This window comes from Orcinus orca, chromosome 4, assembly GCF_937001465.1.
Source record: "Orcinus orca chromosome 4, mOrcOrc1.1, whole genome shotgun sequence".
In the NCBI taxonomy this organism is placed as follows: Eukaryota; Metazoa; Chordata; class Mammalia; order Artiodactyla; family Delphinidae; genus Orcinus; species Orcinus orca.
In genome coordinates, this window is record NC_064562.1 from 65,801,517 (window position 1) to 65,817,461 (window position 15,945).

Consider the following 15,945-nt stretch of genomic DNA (forward strand, 5'->3'; position numbering starts at 1 on the left):
TCTGAAAAAAGTGTAAAATCCAGAAAGGCAGGACAGGCCATGGAGAACTGGGAGCCTTGTTATGCTGATGGGCGGGATGTAAATTGCCAACAGCCACTCTGGAGAAGTGTATGGTGTTTCCTGAAACATCTAAAAAACAAAGCAACAGAGCCTAGGGCACTTCCACTTATGGTCCTATAGCTTAGGGAAATTAAAATCAAAAAGACACAGCCACCCCAAAGTTTGGGACAGCTCTGTTTACAAGAACCTCGTTTATGGTACAAGTTCAATATCACAGAAAGCGAAAAATGGATAAAGAAGTTGTGGTACTTACGTACAATGCAATATCACTCAGCAATGAAATCTATGTCATCAGGCCCGTAGCAGCATAATGAGTGGATTCAGGTACGATGATTCTAAGTGAAATAAGTCACACAGAAAAAGAAACGTCATAAGATATTACTAATACACGGAATGTAAACTTGGCTACACAGGAACTGATTTACAAAACAGAACAGGGTCTCAAATGTAGAAAAACAACTTATGCTTGCTTAAGAGGAAAGGTGAGTTGGGGTGCTGCATAAAACCAGAGATTGAAATTAGCACAGATACCGTTCCATTAGCCAAATATGTAATAGACAAGAGCTACTCCTTGCTCAATGAAGTGGACTCAACACCCCATATTAAACGCCTAAGACTATACCTGACTAGTAAGAACCTTAAAACGTATGGATTGATATGTCTCCAAAAGAGAATCAAGCGTGTGTACAGCGGCATAAACGCAGCAGTGATAGGATTGGTGAGGTTCGGTGAGCAAATGCAGACCCTTTGAAGTCATATTGCATGGTACCCATTCCATGGGTCTCAACTCTCCAGGTTTAAGGGATTCTTCCTTCAGCTAAAACATGCATGTGGAACCCAGAGTATGATCCACCGTGTGATCGGGAAACGTGTTCAAATGTGTCTCAGTTTTCGTCCCCTGGTACTCGGGTGCAACAATGCAGACGCTTTACTAACTCTCCCCAATTGGAGAGTAAGTGCCTTTAACCTCCTCTTTGGCCCAGTTTGCAATTTCTGCGGAAAATGAACAGGAATAGGGAGAACCAATGAGAGACTAGCTGGAGGTGTCTGGACGGGCAAATTTAACTCTCATTTCCCACCAGGAAGAGGAATTAACCAAAGGCTCAGCGTGCCGTGCCGGAACCACACTAGGGCCTGAAGCAATCCTGCGGTGTTGCGGCCAGCTCACAAGAAAGTGACTTGAAGAAAGGAGCTCAGGGGCACTGTCATTCACAAACCTACAGAGTTATAAATGACAGCTATCGTCCAAAAATATATTGAAGTAAGGCTGCCAAGAGGACTTGAAAGCGGGGCAGAATTGCAGGAAACTGATTTCAGGAGGTAGACTGAATTGCATGTAAAGCATAGGAAAAGAGGCAGAACGTCCACAATGATGCACTTGGCCAAAAAGGTCGTATACGTTTTCTCCTGAATATAGTCAGGAGAAAACGCATACGCCCTTTTTGGCCAACCAAGCAAGCTTGCAAAGGAAATCTGCACTACAATGAAGTCTCACTGCCCCCCGGTCAAAAGGGCCATCTGAAAAAAGTGTAAAATCCAGAAAGGCAGGACAGGCCATGGAGAACTGGAAGCCTTCTTATGCTGATGGGCGGGATGTAAATTGCCAACAGAAACTCTGGAGAAGTGTATGGTGTTTCCTGAAACGTCTAAAAAACACAGCAACAGAGCCTAGGGCACTTCCACTTATGGTCCTATAGCTTAGGGAAATTAAAATCAAAAAGACACAGCCACCCCAAAGTTTGGGACGGCTCTGTTTACAAGAACCTCGTTTACGGTACAAGTTCAATATCACAGAAAGCGAAAAATGGATAAAGAAGTTGTGGTACTTACGTACAATGCAATATCACTCAGCAATGAAATCTATGTCATCAGGCCCGTAGCAGCATAATGAGTGGATTCAGCTACGATGATTCTAAGTGAAATAAGTCACACAGAAAAAGAAACATCATAAGATATCACTAATACACGGAATGTAAACTTGGCTACACAGGAACTGAATTACAAAACAGAACAGGGTCTCAAATGTAGAAAACCAACTTATGCTTGCTTAAGGGGAAAGGTGAGTTGGGGTGCTGCATAAAACCAGAGATTGAAATTAGCACAGATACCGTTCCATTAGCCAAATATGTAATAGAGAAGAGCTACTCCTTGCTCAACGAAGTGGACTCAACAACACATATTAAACGCCTAAGAATATACCTGACTAGTAAGAATCTTAAAACCTATGGATTGATATGTCTCCGAAAGGGAATCAAGCGTGTGTACAACGGCATAAAAGCAGCTGTGATAGGATGGGTGAGGTTCAGTGAGCAATTGCAGACCCTTTGAAGCCATATTACATGGTACCCATTCCATGGGTCTCAACTCTCCAGGTTTAAGGGATTCTTACTTCAGCTACAACATGCATGTGGAACCCAGAGTATGATCCACCGTGTGATCGGGAAACGTGTTCAAATGTGTCTCAGTTTTCGTCCCCTGGTACTCGGGTGCAACATTCCAGACGCTTTACTAACTCTCCCCACTTGGAGAGTCAGTGCCTTTAACCTCCTGTTTGGCCCAATTTGCAATTTCTGCGGAAAATGAACAGGAATAGGGAGAACCAATGAGAGACTAGCTGGAGGCGTCTGGACGGGCAAATTTAACTCTCATTTCCCACCACGAAGAGGAATTAACCAAAGGCTCAACGTGCCGTGCCGGAACCACACTAGGGCCTGAAGCAATCCTGCGGTGTTGCGGCCAGCTCACGAGAAAGCGAGTTTAAGAAAGGAGCTCAGAGGCACTGTAATTCACAAACCTGCAGAGTTATAGGTGACAGCTATCGTCCAAAAATATATTGAAGTAAGGCTGCCAAGAGGACTTGAAAGCGGGGCAGAATTGCAGGAAACCGATTTCAGGAGGTAGACTGGAATTGCATGTAAAGCATAGGAAAAGAGGCAGAACGTCCACAATGATGCACTTGGCCAAAAAGGGCGTATGCGTTTTTTCCTGAATATATTCAGGAAAAAACGCATACGCCCTTTTTGGCCAACCAAGCAAGCTTGCAAAGGAAATCTGCACTACAATGAAGTCTCACTGCCCCCCGGTCAAAAGGGCCATCTGAAAAAAGTGTAAAATCCAGAAAGGCAGGACAGGCCATGGAGAACTGGGAGCCTTGTTATGCTGATGAGTGGGATATAAATTGCCAACAGCGACTCTGGAGAAGTGTATGGTGTTTCCTGAAACATCTAAAAAACAAAGAAACGGAGCCTAAGGCACTTCCACTTATGGTCCTATAGCATAGGGAAATTAAAATCAAAAAGACACAGCCACCTCAAAGTTTGGGACGGCTCTGTTTACAAGAACCTCGTTTACGGTACAAGTTCAATATGGCAAAAAGCGAAAAATGGATAAACAAGTTGTGGTACTTACGTACAATGCAATATCACTCAGCAATGAAATCTATGTCATCAGGCCCATAGCAGCATAATGAGTGGATTCAGGTACGATGATTCTAAGTGAAATAAGTCACACAAAAAAAGAAACATCATAAGATATCACTAATACACGGAATGTAAACTTGGCTACACAGGAACTGAATTACAAAACAGAACAGGGTCTCGAATGTAGAAAACCAACGTATGCTTGCTTAAGGGGAAAGGTGAGTAGGGGTGCTGCATAAAACCAGAGATTGAAATTAGCACAGATACCGTTCCATAAGCCAAATATGTAATAGACAAGAGCTACTCCTTGCTCAACGAAGTGGACTCAACACCCCATATTAAACGCCTAAGAATATACCTGACTAGTAAGAATCTTAAAACCTATGGATTTATATGTCTCCGAAAGAGAATCAAGCGTCTGTACAGCGGCATAAACGCAGCAGTGATAAGATTGGTGAGGTTCGGTGAGCAAATGCAGACGCTTTGAAGTCATATTGCATGGTACCCATTCCATGGGTCTCAACTCTCCAGGTTTAAGGGATTCTTCCTTCAGCTAAAACATGCATGTGGAACCGAGAGTATGATCCACCGTGTGATCGGGAAACGTGTTCAAATGTGTCTCAGTTTTCGTTCCCTGGTACTCGGGTGCAACATTCCAGACGCTTTACTAACTTTCCCCACTTGGAGAGTCAGTGCCTTTAACCTCCTGTTTGGCCCAGTTTGCAATTTCTGCGGAAAATGAATAGGAATAGGGAGAACCAATGAGAGACTAGCTGGAGGTGTCTGGACGGGCAAATTTAACTCTCATTTCCCACCAGGAAGAGGAATTAACCAAAGGCTCAGCGTGCCATGCCGGAACCACACTAGGGCCTGAAGCAATCCTGCGGTGTTGTGGCCAGCTCACAAGAAAGCGAGTTGAAGAAAGGAGCTCAGGGACACTGTCATTCACAAACTTGCAGAGTTATAAATGACAGCTATCGTCTAAAAATATATTGAAGTAAGGCTGCCAAGAGGACTTGAAAGCGGGGCAGAATTGCAGGAAACCGATTTCAGGAGGTAGACTGGAATTGCATGTAAAGCATAGGAAAAGAGGCAGAACGTCCACAATGATGCAGTTGGCCAAAAAGGGCGTATGTGTTTTTTCCTGAATATATTCAGGAAAAAACGCATACGCCCTTTTTGGCCAACCAAGCAAGCTTGCAAAGGAAATCTGCACTACAATGAAGTCTCACTGCCCCCCGGTCAAAAGGGCCATCTGAAAAAAGTGTAAAATCCAGAAAGGCAGGACAGGCCATGGAGAACTGGGAGCCTTGTTATGCTTATGGGTGGGATGTAAATTGCCAACAGCCACTCTGGACAAGTGTGTGGTGTTTCCTGAAACATCCAAGAAACAAACCAACAGAGCCTAGGGCACTTCCACTTATGGTCCTATAGCTTAGGGAAATTAAAATCAAAAAGACACAGCCACCCCAAAGTTTGGGACGGCTCTGTTTACAAGAACCTTGTTTACGGTACAAGTTCAATATCACAGAAAGTGAAAAATGGATAAAGAAGTTGTGGTACTTATGTACGATGCAATATCACTCAGCAATGAAATCTATGTCATCAGGCCCGTAGCAGCATAATGAGTGGATTCAGATACGATGATTCTAAGTGAAATAAGTCACACAGAAAAAGAAACATCATACTATATCACTAGTACACGGAATGTAAACTTGGCTACACAGGAACTGAATTACAAAACAGACCAGGGTCTCAAATGTAGAAAACCAACTTATGCTTGCTTAAGGGGAAAGGTGAGTTGGGGTGCTGCATAAAACCAGAGATTGAAATTAGCACAGATACCATTCCATAAGCCAAATATGTAATAGACAAGAGCTACTCCTTGCTCAACGAAATGGACACTACACCCCATATTAAACGCCTAAGAATATACCTGACTAGTAAGAATCTTAAAACCTATGGATTTATATGTCTCCAAAAGAGAATCAAGCGTGTGTACAGCAGCATATATGCAGCAGTGATAGGATTGGTGAGGTTCGGTGAGCGAATGCAGACCCTTTGAAATCATATTGCGGGGTACCCATTCCATGGGTCTCCACTCTCCAATTTTAAGGGACACTTCCTTCAGCTAAAACATGCATGCGGAACCCAGAGTATGATCCACCGTGTGATCGGGAAACGTGTTCAAATGTGTCTCACTTTTCGTCCCCTGGTACTCGGGTGCAACATTCTAGACGCTTTACTAACACTCTCCCCACTTGGAGTCAGTGCCTTTAACCTCCTGTTTGGCCCAGTTTGCAATTTCTGCGGAAAATGAACAGAAATATGGAGAACAAATGAGAGACTAGCTGGAGGTGTCTGGACGGGCAAATTTAACTCTCATTTCCCACCAGGAAGAGGAAATAACCAAGGCTCAGCGTGCCATGCCGGAACCACACTAGGGCCTGAAGCAATCCTGCCGTGTTGCGGCCAGCTCACATGAAAGCGAGTTGAAAAAAGGAGCTCAGGGGCACTGTCATTCACAAACCTGCAGAGTTATAAATGACAGCTATCATCGAAAAATATATTGAAGTAAGGCTGCCAAGAGGACATGAAAGTGGGCAGAATTGCAGGAAACCGATTTCAGGAGGTAGACTGGAATTGCATGTAAAGCATAGGAAAAGAGGCAGAACGTCCACAATGATGCACTTGGCCAAAAAGGGCGTATGCGTTTTTTCCTGAATATTCAGGAAAAAATGCATACGCCTTTTTGGCCAACCAAGCAAGCTTGCAAAGGAAATCTGCACTACAATGAAGTCTCACTGCCCCCCAGTCAAAAGGGCCATCTGACAAAAGTCTAAAATCCAGAAAGGCAGGACAGGCCATGGAGAACTGGGAGCCTTGTTATGCTGATGGGTGGGATGTAAATTGCCAACAGCCACTCTGGAGAAGTGTATGGTGTTTCCTGAAACATCTAAAAAACAAAGCAACAGAGCCTAGGGCACTTCCACTTATGGTCCTATAGCTTAGGGAAATTAAAATCAAAAAGATACAGCCACCCCAAAGTTTGGGACAGCTCTGTTTACAAGAACCTTGTTTACCGTACAAGTTCAATATCACAGAAAGCGAAAAATGGATAACGAAGTTGTGGTACTTACGTATAATGCAGTAACACTCAGCAATGAAATCTATGTCATCAGACCCGTAGCAGCATAATGAGTGGATTCAGGTATGATGATTCTAAGTGAAATAAATCACACAGAAAAAGAAACATCATAAGATATCACTACTACACGGAATGTAAACTTGGCTACACAGGATCTGAATTACAAAACAGAACAGGGTCCCAAATGTAGAACACCAACTTATGCTTGCTTAAGGGGAAAGGTGAGTTGGGGTGCTGCATAAAACCAGAGATTGAAATTAGCACAGATACCATTCCATAAGCCAAATATGTAATAGACAAGAGCTACTCCTTGCTCAACGAAATGGACACTACACCCCATATTAAACGCCTAAGAATATACCTGACTAGTAAGAATCTTAAAACCTATGGATTTATATGTCTCCAAAAGAGAATCAAGCGTGTGTACAGCAGCATATATGCAGCAGTGATAGGATTTTTGAGGTTCGGTGAGCGAATGCAGACCCTTTGAAATCATATTGCGGGGTAACCATTCCATGGGTCTCCACTCTCCAATTTTAAGGGACACTTCCTTCAGCTAAAACATGCATGTGGAACCCAGAGTATGATCCACCGTGTGATCGGGAAACGTGTTCAAATGTGTCTCACTTTTCGTCCCCTGGTACTCAGGTGCAATATTCTAGACGCTTTACTAACACTCTCCCCACTTGGAGAGTCAGTGCCTTTAACCTCCTGTTTGGCCCAGTTTGCAATTTCTGCGGAAAATGAACAGAAATATGGAGAACAAATGAGAGACTAGCTGGAGGTGTCTGGACGGGCAAATTTAACTCTCATTTCCCACCAGGAAGAGGAATTAACCAAGGCTCAGCGTGCCATGCCGGAACCACACTAGGGCCTGAAGCAATCCTGCGGTGTTGCGGCCAGCTCACAAGAAAGCGAGTTGAAAAAAGGAGCTCAGGGGCACTGTCATTCACAAACCTGCAGAGTTATAAATGACAGCTATCGTCCCAAAATATGTTGAAGTAAGGCTGCCAAGAGGATTGGAATGCGGGGCAGAATTGCAGGAAACCGATTTCAGGAGGTAGAATGGAATTGCATGTAAAGCATAGGAAAAGAGGCAGAACGTCCACAATGATGCACTTGGCCAAAAAGGGCATATGCGTTTTTTCCTGAATATATTCAGGAAAAAACGCAAACACCCTTTTTGGCCAACCAAGCAAGCTTGCAAAGGAAATCTGCACTACAATGAAGTCTCACTGCCCCCCGGTCAAAAGGGCCATATGACAAAAGTGTAAAATCCAGAAAGGCAGGAGAGGCCATGGAGAACTGGGAGCCCTGTTATGTTGATGGGTGGGACGTAAATTGCCAACAGCCACTCTGGAGAAGTGTATGGTGTTTCCTGAAACATCCAAAAAACAAAGCAACAGAGCCTAGGGCACTTCCACTTATGGTCCTATAGCTTAGGGAAATTAAAATCAAAAAGACACAGCCACCCCAAAGTTTGGGACGGCTCTGTTTACAAGAACCTTGTTTACGGTACAAGTTCAATATCACAGAAAGCGAAAAATGGATAACGAAGTTGTGGTACTTACGTACAATGCAATATCACTCAGCAATGAAATCTATGTCATCAGGCCCGTAGCAGCATAATGAGTGGATTCAGATACGATGATTCTAAGTGAAATAAGTCACACAGAAAAAGAAACATCATAAGATATCACTAATACATGGAATGTAAACTTGGCTACACAGGAACTGAATTACAAAACAGAACAGGGTCTCAAATGTAGAACACCAACTTATGCTTGCTTAAGGTAAAGGTGAGTTGGGCTGCTGCATAAAACCAGAGATTGAAATTAGCACAGATACCGTTCCATAAGCCAAATATGTAATAGACAAGAGCTACTCCTTGCTCAACGGAGTGGACTGAACACCCCATATTAAACGCCTAAGAATATACCTGACTGGTAAGAATCTTAATACCTATGGATTTATATGTCTCCGAAAGACAATCAAGCGTGTGTACAGCAGCATAAACGCAGCAGTGATAGGATTGGTGAGGTTCTTTGAGCAAATGCAGACCCTTTGAAGTCGTATTGCATGGTAACCATTCCGTGGGTCTCAACTCTCCAGGTTTCAGGGATTCTTCCTTCAGCTAAAACATGCATGTGGAACCCAGAGTATGATCCACTGTGTGATCGGGAAACGTGTTCAAATGTGTCTCAGTTTTCGTCCCCTGCTACTCGGGTGCAACATTCCAGACGCTTTACTAACACTCTCCCCACTTGGAGAGTCAGTGCGTTTAACCTCCTGTATGGCCCAGTTTGCAATTTCTGCGGAAAATGAACAGGAATAGGGAGAACCAATGAGAGACTAGCTGGAGGTGTCTGGACGGGCAAATTTAACTCTCATTTCCCAGCAGGAAGAGGAATTAACCAAAGGCTCAGCGTGCCATGCCGGAACCACACTACGGCCTGAAGCAATCGTGCGGTGTTGCGGCCAGCTCACAAGAAAGCGAGTTGAAGAAAGGAGCTCAGGGACACTGTCATTCACAAACTTGCAGAGTTATAAATGACAGCTATCGTCTAAAAATATATTGAAGTAAGGCTGCCAAGAGGACTTGAAAGTGGGGCAGAATTGCAGGAAACCGATTTCAGGAGGTAGACTGGAATTGCATGTAAAGCATAGGAAAAGAGGCAGAACGTCCACAATGATGCAGTTGGCCAAAAAGGGCGTATGTGTTTTTTCCTGAATATATTCAGGAAAAAACGCATACGCCCTTTTTGGCCAACCAAGCAAGCTTGCAAAGGAAATCTGCACTACAATGAAGTCTCACTGCCCCCCGGTCAAAAGGGCCATCTGAAAAAAGTGTAAAATCCAGAAAGGCAGGACAGGCCATGGAGAACTGGGAGCCTTGTTATGCTTATGGGTGGGATGTAAATTGCCAACAGCCACTCTGGACAAGTGTGTGGTGTTTCCTGAAACATCCAAGAAACAAAGCAACAGAGCCTAGGGCACTTCCACTTATGGTCCTATAGCTTAGGGAAATTAAAATCAAAAAGACACAGCCACCCCAAAGTTTGGGACGGCTCTGTTTACAAGAACCTTGTTTACGGTACAAGTTCAATATCACAGAAAGTGAAAAATGGATAAAGAAGTTGTGGTACTTACGTACAATGCAATATCACTCAGCAATGAAATCTATGTCATCAGGCCCGTAGCAGCATAATGAGTGGATTCAGATACGATGATTCTAAGTGAAATAAGTCACACAGAAAAAGAAACATCATACTATATCACTAGTACACGGAATGTAAACTTGGCTACACAGGAACTGAATTACAAAACAGACCAGGGTCTCAAATGTAGAAAACCAACTTATGCTTGCTTAAGGGGAAAGGTGAGTTGGGGTGCTGCATAAAACCAGAGATTGAAATTAGCACAGATACCATTCCATAAGCCAAATATGTAATAGACAAGAGCTACTCCTTGCTCAACGAAATGGACACTACACCCCATATTAAACGCCTAAGAATATACCTGACTAGTAAGAATCTTAAAACCTATGGATTTATATGTCTCCAAAAGAGAATCAAGCGTGTGTACAGCGGCATATGCGCAGCAGTGATAGGATTGGTGAGGATCGGTGAGCAAATGCAGACCCTTTGAAGTCATATTGCATGGTACCCATTCCATGGGTCTCAACTCTCCAGGTTTAAGGGATTCTTCTTTCAGCTAAAACATGCATGTGGAACCCAGAGTATGATGCACCATGTGATCGGGAAACGTGTTCAAATGTGTCTCAGTTTTCGTCCCCTGGTGTTCGGGTGCAACATTCCAGACGCTTTACTAACACTCTCCCCACTTAGAGAGTCAGTGCCTTTAACCTCCTGTTTGGCCCAGTTTGCAATTTCTGCGTAAGATGAACAGGAATAGGAAGAACCAATGAGAGACTAGCTGGAGGTGTCTGGACGGGCAAATTTAACTCTCATTTCCTACCAGGAAGAGGAATTAATCAAAGGCTCAGCGTGCCATGCTGGAACCACACTAGGGCCTGAAGCAATCCTGCGGTGTTGCGGCTAGCTCACAAGAAAGCGAGTTGAAGAAAGGAGCTCAGGGGCACTGTAATTCACAAACCTGCAGAGATATAAATGCCAGCTATCGTCCAAAAACATATTGAAGTAAGGCTGCCAAGTGGACTTGAAAGCGGGGCAGAATTGCAGGAAACCGATTTCAGGAGGTAGACTGGAATTGAATGTAAAGCATAGGAAAAGAGGCAGAACGTCCACAATGATGCACTTGGCCAAAAAGGGCGTATGCGTTTTTTCCTGAATATATTCAGGAAAAAACGCATACGCCCTTTTTGGTCAACCAAGCAAGCTTGCAAAGGAAATCTGCACTAAAATGAAGTCTCACTGCCACCGGTCAAAAGGGCCATCTGAAAAAAGTGTAAAATCCAGAAAGGCAGCCCAGGCCATGGAGAACTGGGAGCCTTCTTATGCTGATGGGCAGGATGTAAATTGCCAACAACCACTCTGGAGAAGTGTATGGTGTTTCCTGAAACATCTAAAAAACAAAGCAACAGAGCCTAGGGCAATTCCACTTATGATCCTATAGCTTAGGGAAATTAAAATCAAAAAGACACAGCCACCCCAAACTTTGGAATGGCTCTCTTTACAAGAACCTCGTTTATGGTACAAGTTTAATATCACAGAAAGCAAAAAATGGATAAAGAAGTTGTGGTACTTACGTACAATGCAATACCACTCAGCAATGAAATCTATGTCATCAGGCCCATAGCAGCATAATGAGTGGATTCAGGTACGATGATTCTAAGTGTAATAAGTCACACAGAAAAAGAAACATCATAAGATATCACTACTAAACGGAATGTAAACTTGGCTACACAGGAACTGAATTACAAAACAGAACAGGGTCTCAAATGTAGAACACCAACTTATGCTTGCTTAAGGGGAAAGGTGAGTTGGGGTGCTGCATAAAACCAGAGATTGAAATTAGCACAGATACCATTCCATAAGCCAAATATGTAATAGACAACAGCTACTCCTTGCTCAACGAAGTGGACTCAACACCCCATATTAAACGCCTAAGAATATACCTGACTTGTAAGAATCTTAATACTTATGGATTTATATGTCTCCGAAAGAGAATCAAGCGTGTGTACAGCAGCATAAACGCAGCAGTGATAGGATTGGTGAGGTTCAGTGAGCAAATGCAGACCCTTTGAAGTCATATTGCATGGTACCCATTCCATGGGTCTCAACTCTCCAGGTTTAAGGGATTCTTCCTTCAGCTAAAACATGCATGTGGAACCCAGAGTATGATCCACCGTGTGATCGGGAAACGTGTTCAAATGTGTCTCAGTTTTCAACCCTGGTACACGGGTACAACATTCCAGACGCTTCACTAACACTCTCCCCACTTGGAGAGTCAGTGCCTTTAACCTCCTGTTTGGCCCAGTTTGCAATTTCTGCGGAAAATAAACAGGAATAGGGAGAACCAATGAGAGACTAGCTGGAGGTGTCTGGACGGGCAAATTTAACTCTCATTTCCCACCAGGAAGAGGAATTAACCAAAGGCTCAGCGTGCCATGCCGGAACAACACTAGGGCCTGAAGCAATCCTGCGGTGTTGCAGCCAGCTCACAAGAAAGCGAGTTGAAGAAAGGAGCTCAGGGGCACTGTAATTCACAAACCTGCAGAGTTATAAATGACAGCTATCGTCCAAAAATATATTGAAGTAAGGCTGCCAAGAGGACTTGAAAGTGGTGCAGAATTGCAGGAAACCGATTTCAGGAGGTAGACTGGATTTGCATGTAAAGCATAGGAAAAGAGGCAGAACGTCCACAATGATGCACTTGGCCAAAAAGTGCGTATGCGTTTTTTCCTGAATATATTCAGGAAAAAACGCATACGCCCTTTTTGGCCAACCAAGCAAGCTTGCAAAAGAAATCTGCACTACAATGAAGTCTCACTGCCCCCCAGTCAAAAGGGCCATCTGAAAAACGTGTAAAATCCAGAAAGGCAGGAAAGGAGATGGAGAACTGGGAGCCTTGTTATGCTGATGGGCGGGATGTAAATTGCCAACAGCCACTCTGGACAAGTGTGTGGTGTTTCCTGAAACATCCAAGAAACAAAGCAAAAGAACCTAGGGCACTTCCAATTATGGCCTATACCTTAGGGAAATTAAAATCAAAAAGACACAGCCACACCAAAGTTTGGGACGGCTCTGTTTACAAGAACCTCGTTTACGGTACAAGTTCAATATTGCAGAAAGCGAAAAATGGATAAAGAAGTTGTGGTACTTACATACAATGCAATATCACTCAGCAAAGAAATCTATGTCATCAGGCCCGTAGCAGCATAATGAGTGGATTCAGGTTCGATGATTCTAAGCAAAATAAATCACACAGAAAAAGAAACATCATACTATATCACTAGTACACGGAATGTAAACTTGGCTACACAGGAACTGAATTACAAAACAGACCAGCGTCTCAAATGTAGAAAACCAACTTATGCTTGCTTAAGGGGAAAGGTGAGTTGGGGTGCTGCATAAAACCAGAGATTGAAATTAGCACAGATACCATTCCATAAGCCAAATATGTAATAGACAAGAGCTACTCCTTGCTCAACGATATGGACACTACACCCCATATTAAACGCCTAAGAATATACCTGACTAGTAAGAATCTTAAAACCTATGGATTTATATGTCTCCAAAAGAGAATCAAGCGTGTGTACAGCAGCATAAACGCAGCAGTGATAGGATTGGTGAGGTTCGGTGAGCGAATGCAGACCCTTTGAAATCATATTGCGGGGTACCCATTCCATGGGTCTCCACTCTCCAATTTTAAGGGACACTTCCTTCAGCTAAAACATGCATGTGGAACCCATAGTATGATCCACCGTGTGATCGGGAAACGTGTTCAAATGTGTCTCACTTTTCGTCCCCTGGTACTCGGGTGCAACATTCCAGACGCTTTACTAACACTCTCCCCACTTGGAGAGTCAGTGCCTTTAACCTCCTGTTTGGCCCAGTTTGCAATTTCTGCGGAAAATGAACAGAAATATGGAGAACCATTGAGAGACTAGCTGGAGGTGTCTGGACGGGCAAATTTAACTCTCATTTCCCACCAGGAAGAGGAATTAACCAAGGCTCAGCGTGCCATGCCGGAACCACACTAGGGCCTGAAGCAATCCTGCCGTGTTGCGGCCAGCTCACAAGAAAGCGAGTTGAAGAAAGGAGCTCAGGGGCACTGTAATTCACAAACCTGCAGAGTTATAAATGACAGCTATCATCGAAAAATATATTGAAGTAAGGCTGCCAAGAGGACTTGAAAGTGGGCAGAATTGCAGGAAACCGATTTCAGGAGGTAGACTGGAATTGCATGTAAAGCATAGGAAAAGATGCAGAACGTCCACAATGATGCACTTGGCCAAAAAGGGCATATGCGTTTTTTCCTGAATATTCAGGAAAAAATGCATACGCCTTTTTGGCCAACCAAGCAAGCTTGCAAAGGAAATCTGCACTACAATGAAGTCTCACTGCCCCCCAGTCAAAAGGGCCATCAGAGAAAAGTCTAAAATCCAGAAATGCAGGACAGGCCATGGAGAACTGGGAGCCTTGTTATGCTGATGGGCGGGATGTAAATTGCCAACAGCCACTCTGGAGAAGTGTATGGTGTTTCCTGAAAAATCTAAAAAACAAAGCAACAGAGCCTAGGGCACTTCCACTTATGGTCCTATAGCTTAGGGAAATTAAAATAAAAAAGACACAGCCACCCCAAAGTTTGGGACAGCTCTGTTTACAAGAACCTTGTTTACAGTACAAGTTCAATATCACAGAAAGCGAAAAATGCATAACGAAGTTGTGGTACTTACGTATAATGCAGTATCACTCAGCAATGAAATCTATGTCATCAGACCCATAGCAGCATAATGAGTGGATTCAGGTATGATGATTCTAAGTGAAATAAATCACACAGAAAAAGAAACATCATAAGATATCACTACTACACGGAATGTAAACTTGGCTACACAGGATCTGAATTACAAAACAGAACAGGGTCCCAAATGTAGAACACCAACTTATGCTTGCTTAAGGGGAAAGGTGAGTTGGGGTGCTGCATAAAACCAGAGATTGAAATTAGCACAGATACCGTTCCATAAGCCAATTATGTAATAGACAAGAGCTACTCCTTGCTCAAGAAGTGGACTCAACACCCCATATTAAACGCCTAAGAATATACATGACTAGTAAGAATCTTAAATCCTATGGATTTATATGTCTCCGAAAGAGAATCAAGCATGTGCACAGTGGCATAAACGCAGCAGTGATAGGATTGGTGAGGATTGGTGAGCAAATGCAGACCCTTTGAAGTCATATTGCATGGTACCTATTCTATGTGTCTCAAATCTACAGGTTTAAGGGATTCTTCCTTCAGCTAAAACGTGCATGTGGAACCCAGAGTATGATCCACCATGTGATCGGGAAACGTGTTCAAATGTGTCTCAGTTTTCGTCCCCTGGTACTCGGGTGCAATATTCCAGAAGCTTTACTAACACTCTCCGCAGTTGGAGAGACAGTGCCTTTAACGTCCTGTTTGGCCCAATTTGCAATTCCTGCGGAAAACAACAGGAATAGGGAGAACCAATCAGAGACTAGCTGGAGTTTTCTGGACTGGCAAATTTAACTCTCATTTCCCACCAGGAAGAGGAATTAACCAAAGGCTCAACGTGGCATGCCAGAATGACACTAGGGCCTGAAGCAATCCTGCGGTGTCGCGACCCGCTCACAAGAAAGCGAGTTGAAGAAAGGAGCTCAGGGGCACTGTAATTCACAAACCTGCAGAGTTATAAATGACAGCTGTCGTCCAAAAATATGTTGAAGTAAGTCTGCCAAGAGGACTTGAAAGCGGGGCAGAATTGCAGGAATCCGATTTCAGGAGGTAGACTGGAAATGCATGTAAAGCATAGGAAAAGAGGCAGAACGTCCACAATGATGCACTTGACCAAAAAGCGCGTATGCGTTTTTTCCTGAATATATTCAGGAAAAAACGCATACACGCTTTTTGGCCAACCAAGCAAGCTGGCAAAGGAAATCTGCACTACAATGAAGTCTCACTGGCCCCCGATCAAAAGGGCCATCTGAAAAAAGTGTAAAATCCAGAAAGGCAGGACAGGCCATGGAGAAATGGGAGCCTTGTTATGCTGATGGGTGGGATGTAAATTGCCAACAGCCACTCTGGAGAAGTGTATGGTGTTTCCTGAAATATCTAAAAAACAAAGCAACAGAGCCTAGGGCACTTCCACTTATG

The 15,945-nt window shown here is 43.6% G+C and overlaps 2 long non-coding RNA genes across 5 annotated transcripts in view; both read right to left on the minus strand.

Moving 5' to 3' along the window:
- The window catches only part of LOC125964187 (uncharacterized), a 1,110,464-nt gene that overhangs the window by 490,721 nt on the left and 603,798 nt on the right, over window positions 1-15,945 (minus strand). The window lies entirely within an intron of this gene.
- Window positions 1-15,945, minus strand: part of LOC125964186 (uncharacterized) — a 546,888-nt gene that overhangs the window by 481,444 nt on the left and 49,499 nt on the right. The window contains exon 1 of one of the 3 annotated variants that reach the window (XR_007476911.1): window positions 6,620-6,696. The exons of the other annotated variants lie outside the window; for them this stretch is intronic. This is a non-coding gene — a long non-coding RNA (uncharacterized LOC125964186). Of the gene's footprint in view, window positions 1-6,619; window positions 6,697-15,945 lie in introns of those variants that run through there. 3 annotated transcript variants of the gene reach the window in all.